Source organism: Silene latifolia, unplaced genomic scaffold, assembly GCF_048544455.1.
Source record: "Silene latifolia isolate original U9 population unplaced genomic scaffold, ASM4854445v1 chrun_scaffold_16, whole genome shotgun sequence".
Classification (NCBI taxonomy): Eukaryota; Viridiplantae; Streptophyta; class Magnoliopsida; order Caryophyllales; family Caryophyllaceae; genus Silene; species Silene latifolia.
In genome coordinates this window covers 4,500,198-4,507,953 of record NW_027413123.1, presented here as the reverse complement: position 1 = coordinate 4,507,953, position 7,756 = coordinate 4,500,198, and the positions used below count along the sequence as shown (strand labels likewise).

Below are 7,756 nucleotides of genomic sequence, written 5' to 3'. Positions count from 1 at the left end.
TGTTAAATCCGCATTTATCCAATTAGTCGAAAGAATCCAATTTGGGGGGATGCCTAGTGAAGACCCTTATTCTCATATGGAGACTTTTTGTGACTATTGTGATGCGATTTCACAAACCGGAGTGACTTAAGACCAAATTTGATGGGTCTTATTTCCTTTTTCTTTGATTGGTACCGCGAAACAATGGTTAAAGAGCCTTGATAAGGCTACTCTTGGTATTGACTCTTGGAAGAAATTGACTCTTGCTTTCTACAAAAAGTTCTACCCTCCGGAAAAGACTAACATGCTAAGAGCCCAAATCACGAGGTTCAAACAAAGGGATGAAGAATCTTTGTATGAAGCTTGGGAGCGATTCAAAGGAACTTGTCACTCAAGTCCTCATCATGAACTTAGCGAGTGGTTCTTGGTACAACAATTTTGGAATGGTCTTTATGAAGACTCCCGAAACATTCTCAACATGGGATCTAATGGTATGTTCACCGAAGTTGACGATAATCAAACATGGAACAAGATTGAGGAAATGGCGATCCATAACTCACAATATAGTAGACCTCGGAAGGCTACTAGAAGAGGAAAGCATGAAGTGGACTTTATTACTCAATTGGGTGCTCAACTTAGTGCTCATATTGATACCATCAACTTGAAGTTTGAGAAGGGTATGGCTAAACTTGAAGAAGCCTCCAAATCACCTAAGAAACATGTTAATGCCATGGTGGCATCTTCATCAATTCCAAGTGGAATATGTGAGAATTGTGGAACTTTGGGACATGACCAAAGTGAATGTAGGGGAACAAGTGAGCAAGTGCATGCTTTTCAAGCATACAAGAGTGGTACCCCTTATTCCAACTATTACAATGAAAACACCAAATTCCATCCAAATCTCTCATACAAAAGCCAAAATGTTCAAAACCCTCAAACAACATACACCCCACCTCCAATGAGAAACCAAAATCAAAGACCCTTTTACAACCAAAACCAAGGTTACCAAAATCAAACTCCATACACTCAATCAAATGACCAAGGTTTTGATGTTCAAAAAGCGGTCCCCCAAATGCAAAAGAACCAACAAGAGTTTTTCACTCAAATGCAAAAGGGTAGCCAAGCAAAAGACATCACCATTAACAACATACTAGCTCACACAAAGATGTTGAAGACTCAAATGTCTCAATTAGCATCTTCAAGTTCACAAAGACAAAAGGGGCAATTACCACCTCAAGGTAATCCCCCAAGACAAGAATCAGTGAGTGCCATCCATTTGAGGAGTGGTATAAGGTATGAAGGGCCGAAGAAGCCCGTTGATGAAGATGTTGTGAATGACAAGGAAAGAGTTGTTGAAAACTCGAAAGAAGAAGAACCCACCATTCAAGAAGTTTCAAAGAAGAATGAAGAAAAGGCCAAAGAAAAGGAGTCTATTGTGATTAGACTTCCATTCCCGAGTCGTCAAGCTAAGCCTAAGTTTGATGACCAACTTGGAAAATTCATGGAGATTGTGAAGAATTTAAAAGTCTCAATTCCATTCACGGAATTGATCAATCATGTTCCGGCCTATGCAAAGTATATGAAAGATATCCTTACAAAGAAGAAATCAATCCAGAAGCTTGAGACTATTGCTTTCACTAAAGTGAGTAGTGCCATCCTTCAAGGAAGTTCACCTCCAAAGCTCAAGGATCCGGGAAGTTTCTCCATTCCATACACTATTGGCGACACCATGATCAACAAAGCTTTATGTGACCTTGCGGCAAGTGTTAGTGTCATGCCAAGGTGTTGAGTAACATCAACAACACCTTGAATATGCCCTCTTGACATCTCATTATTGGATGAGAGTTTGGTGGAGTCCTCCCTAAACCACCACTTGTAAATATTCTAACTCCTTAACTTGCATTTTAATTATCGTATTGCATTTTTTGTCATTTTTGGATTTGCATTTCTATGCCTTGATCAAGATTTTCATCATTTTGAGAGAAGTGAGGGAGGGACTTATGAGTTTATTGATGTGTAGTGTTTTGCCTTAGTGTGGGGATAACAATTGCCTAGGCTATCCATGCCTTTATAGTGCCCCCACAATGAAGAACACAAGAATTAAATAATGAAATGACACGGGTTACGAAGCATCCACGGATGGACCTGAATCCGTGTGGAAGAGGCAGAATTCGAGCGGCCCGAAGTGAATCCGCTCGTCTTGAAATGAACCCGAGCGTCCAGTGCATAAGACGCTCGTCTTGTGAAGCTGCAGAATTAATTTTTGGGTCTGACTGAGAATCCGAGCGTCCCAGCAAGGAATCCGCTCGTCTCAGCCAGGACGGTCGTCCCAGAGGGAAGACGCTCGTCTTTACACTGTCAATTTTTAGGATTTCTCCCTGGAAAGGAATCCGAGCGTCTCAAGCAGAAGACGCTCATCCCAGCTCAAAAATCCGCTCGTCTTCCTCTGCTTTTGAAAATCTAACGGGTCTTTAAACCCCTCCTTCCCAATTCATTTTCATTATTTCAAACACAAACACTACCCAAAACCCCAAAACCCTCATCCTCTCCATCAACAAAAATCAAATTTCACAACCAAAATCAACCAAATAAAATCCAAACTTCCTAAAAACAAAGTTAAATCACTCCTTTAGAAACGACAAGTGATTAAAACACCAAAATCTTCAAGTTTTGAGTCGATTTTTGGGATACAAGGCAACATTCATCTATCCTAAATCGATTTGGGTATTACTAGAAATTGAAGATTTCAAGCTTTTTTTGGTATTACTAAGAAAAGGAGTATGGCAAGAACAAAAGATGGAAGCAATGCACCCCAAAGGAAGAACCTTTCTAAGAGACAACAAGCTCTTCAAGACAAGCAAGCATCAAAGGCATTGGTAGTTCATAATGCAAGGTTGGAGATTCAAGAACAAAATCCTCCTATGGAAGCTACTACTTCTACTACTCCGGTCATTGAACAATTAGCCAATTATCCGGAGGTAATTTTTATTTCCGACTCCCATAGGAAGAAATTTATTCTCTTTTCTAAGAAAACCATCATGCCTACCAAGTTCATTTGTCAAGATACATTGTCAAAATTGGGTGTTCTTGAACAAACAAAGACCTTTTTCGAGTGATGTGACCATTATTTGCGCATATTTAGTCCCCTAATTGAGCCTATTTTGCATACTATTATAACATTCTATGGCCATTTTATCCGTCAAAACCTTCCTATTTGTTTTTTTATCGCATTTCATATGTTTTGTAGAAAAGGAGATAATAAGGCGGAAATTTCCGTCTTTCGTGCATATTTGGAAGCTTATTGATGATATTAGATGGACTAGTATGAAGAGGAGGCAAGAATGATGCTCAAGTATGTAGGAATAAAGTCTATATAGAAGGATCAAAGGGTTAAAAGCAAGGATGACGAGAAGGAAGACATTACATGAATAAATCGCTCGAAAACCAAACCAAAGGTTGCTCCTTTGTATCTGAAAGTATGCTAGATGAAACGGCGTCGAAAAATCAAGTGATCTAGGCTTTTGAATCACTCCAATAGAAGTCCGGATGAGGAAATAATGTCCGTTTTACAATCCGAGCTCAAGATACAGCTCAACCCGCTCGGGTCAAATTCAACCCGCTCGGGTTGAAGCCCAGGACGCCCATATTTCGCTCGGGACGAGCGTATTCCTGGACAGGGAGTCTTCCCTTGCTACGTGAACCATAATCCGCGCGTCTTTCTTTTGAGACCAGCGTTTCCCTCCTTAAAACTCAAAAGTGTAATTACTATTTTACCCTTGCTTAACCTAATGATGCTCTACTATATATACCCCATTTGTAATAATCAAATCATGAAGTTTTTATTAGGTTAAATCAATCCTTCCTTATACTCCCTCCTATTCTAGATAAACCTCCCTATTCATGGGGGGGGGGGGGGGCACTAGAATTAAGGAGGGAGAATAAAATAAGGTAAAGTATTATAGTGGGGTTTGGTAATTGGAGAGAGGGAATGTATTGTGGGGTATTATTGTGGGTGAGGTGATTAAAATAAGTATTATTGTGGGGTAAGTTGACTAAAATAAGTATTGTTGTGAGGTGAGGTGGGGTATTGTTGTGGGGTAAGGTGATTAAAATAAGTATAAAGCTTTTCTAAATAAGGAAATAAGGAAGGTATTGTGAATAGATGAAAAAGGAAAGAGGGAAGTTTATGTAGAATAGGAGGGAGTATTAGATTAGTAGTAGATTAGAATAGATTATCATTTAATCTTTCCACAAATTACACATTAATCTTTCCTTTAATCATTGTTCAAGTTTATTATTGAGGAATTCAAATTTATTATTGGGTAATTAGAAGATTATTGGGTTTATTGGGAGATTGACAACCTTCCATCAATCATCAAGTTCTTCTATTATTCTTTGCATTATTATTTTGGAATCTCCATAGGTATAATTCTCTTAATCCTTGTTTTAATTATTGGTAATCTTTCTTACTTGTTCATCATGTTTGGCTTTGTTAGTATGATTGACAACCTTATTAACATGTTAAACTTGATCATGAGTGAGTAGTTACTTAGCTAGGATTAGTGGGTAATTAGGGGAAACCAACATGGGGAATGATTCATGCTTAAATTAATATGCTTTCATGGTTTATTTGCTTGCTTGTTATGATCTCAACTCATGCACATGTTATGTTTGATGAAATGCTAAGCCTATGAATCCTTGCATTTACTACCATCTCTTATCTTTTCAATGAGACTTGTAAGACATAAACCAACTCGAGTCTCGTTAGACCATGCATGTTGTTGAGTAGGGAAGATTAAGTCGACTTGTAGGTGTTGTACAATCTAATCGATTCGGCTCCGGGACCCAAACTTTCCTAGGATTGTAAGATATAACCCAACTCAATCCATCACAACAATAATTGCTTGCTTATAATTTGAGAACATGTTTGTATGATCAATTCCCATGAATCCCCTATGACCCCATGATATCCTAGCATTTTTAATCCATTGTTTACATCTTTCCTTTTGTTGCTTGTTTATTGCATCTATTAGATTAGAATCATCATGCCATTATAATTGTGACAACCCCAAGCACAACCATAATTAGATTGAATAATTTGAGTAACCATCGTCCCATGGATCGACCTCGACTTACCGCTAACTAGTTGTTTGTTGAGTATTATAAATGTTTTTGATTGGATGTGACCCGACGACATCACCCCATCATCGAGTCTATGGGATTGAGTAAATTGTTTGAAATGAAAGAATTGACCTACTCCTCCCTCACCTTAGAGTTTTTGAGCTCTTTAAAAGTCACAAAGGTGGAGACCCGAACCACTATTGAGTTTCGTCTTGAGAATGTGGATAGGTGCTTATCTTATGACGAAATTGGTAAGATATTTGGCCTTAGTGATAACCCGACTTTTACAAAGAAGCCTACCAAGTATGACCCCGCTCCTCTATGGAAGGCCATTTCCGGAAATAAATTCACATCTTATCATGATTGTCGTGCTCTCTTAGTCCATCATCCGGGCATAAGAGTATGGCATAAGGTTGTTGGGAATACCTTGATAGCTAGGAAAGGCACAAATCATCTTACCGAACTTGATTTTGTTCTTCTTCAGTCGGCTTTGAACATTGGGAGAGAGTTCACAAAGCCATACAATGCTTTACGACTTTTAATTGATAGATGGCTTATGTTGATTGTGGCAAAGAAGGCACTTCCTTTATTGTCAATGGAGGATTAGTGACTTATTTGGCTAAACACTTTAACCGGGATTTCAACAAGAATGACACTTATACACCGGTTGATACGTGCATTGTATATAGTCCTTTTAGGCATTTTTATGCACGTAACTCTATGCTATTATCGTAGTTTTATGCTACGAAATGCCCTGAATATGCTACTTTGGTTTGTTTTGTTCTATTTGCAGAAATGGGCCAGAAAGTAGTGAAATCAAGCCTTTTACCGTCCGTATTGCATGCATTTAGAGGAAGAGTGAATTTGGAGCGGAAATGTTGCTGTTACGGGATGCGTGAAGCCATTTCGGGAGATAAAAAGACAAGTCAAAGCTGAACTAATGAACAAGTAGCTGCTGGAGTCATATTTCACTCGATCGAATGCTTATTTGATCGATCGAATGACTTTGGATGGTTGAAGACCTCGATCGAACACTTTCGTCGGTCGATCGAATAGTTGCTTTTAGAGGTTTACTCGATCGAGTACTATTACTGGTCGATCGATTGGTCTGAACTTAATTCTGCTCGATCGAGCAGTTCTAAAGGGCTCGATCGAGTGATTCCTTATTGGGCTCGGGCTTTTTGGCTAGTAATTCGCTATTAGGTTAAATAAAATCCTATTTTCTTATAAATAGGAAGGAGATACGTCATTTGTAACTCTCTTCTCTCTCTGATCTATCACTGTTATCTGTCTTCTCTATTTTCCGGATCTACTGTAATTCTCTCTTTCCTTTTCTCTTCTTTTACTTAATGCTTATTATTTCTCTTTTCCTTGTTTTTGTTCTTCCCTTTACCATTTCTAGCTAATTCTCCCTGCTAGGACTAGGGGATTCGATGAATGAATGTTAATTGCTAATTAGTTCATAGAGTGTCGTTGTTGTTTTAGTCTATGTTGTTAATCGCTGCTTAAATTGTATCTTGCTGATTGAATCGATGCAATTAGCCTTTTTAATTTTGGTAAGCCTTGACCTAGACCCGAAGGTTGGAAGGGGTGAGACCCGCAGTGAACAATAGAATACTTTAGTGAGGGCGGAAGCTAAGCTAATAGTATTTTAGGGCGAATTGAGACCGGAAGGAGATATTCATTGCCCCTTAGACCAACACATCGACTAATTTGTGACCTTAACTGCAATTAATTGACATTCATTGATGAACCGACATCCTAGTTTCCTTTCCCTCTGCTTAATTTCTCTTATCTCTATTTCTCTTGCCTTAATCTCGTTAGTTTAGTCAAAACAATGAAACCCCCATCTTGTGATCGTAGACAGACCGAATAGACAAGTAGATAGTGACCGCCTCCTTGTGGAGATCGACCCTACTTACTGCTAGTTTCTGTTAGTGTAACTAAGTATTTTATTTTTGGTACCTGATGACGGTATCACCGGTAAAGGGGGGCCCTATCATTGATCTAGCCACCATGATTCTATAGTTCAAATGGGTCAAGAATGATACTCTTGATAACAAATTTGGGTGGTTGACAAATGAAGCTAAATCCTTCACATTGCCTAGCAAGATTTGCCGCTTGAATGTTCATAGACCGAATTACCTTCTCCCACTCTCCGAAGAATCCGAATACATCATTTAACACCAAGGGGAAGAAGTTGCCGAGCCCTCCTCCTCCATTATCACCCCACCTTATCCATTTGTCTACCGCGAGTTCAACCCCGAAAATGCCAAGGCGGGAAATGATTACTTGACTCTATTGATGAGGGAAATGCATAAACAAGCTTATAATGATAGAGTTGATGCTTACAAAGCACAATATCCGCCCCTCCTACATTTTGCTAGGCAAGGACTTCTCGATCCATCTTGTCCTTTGCCTAGTTGGGCGGATAAGGTGGTATTCTTTCCTAGCACTTCTAGAGGTGGTAGACCGGGTGAAGAGGAGATGGTTGTTGATGCGAGTGATGAGCAAGAAGGTGAAGATGAAGAAGTTCAAGAAGAAGAGGAAAGTGAGGATGAACAAGAAAGTGAAAGTGAGAGTGGAAATGACTTCACATCCATGGAGGTTGATGATGCCTCAAGTGAGGAAGTTGATGATAATGATGATGACACGA

The 7,756-nt window shown here is 39.2% G+C and overlaps 1 non-coding gene across 1 annotated transcript; it reads right to left on the bottom strand.

Annotated features, from left to right (window-relative positions):
• Window positions 1-283: 283 nt before the first annotated feature.
• LOC141637399 (small nucleolar RNA R71) lies at window positions 284-390 on the bottom strand. Its single transcript, XR_012541782.1, has one exon. It is a non-coding gene; the product is annotated as a small nucleolar RNA R71 (small nucleolar RNA).
• Window positions 391-7,756: the final 7,366 nt, after the last annotated feature.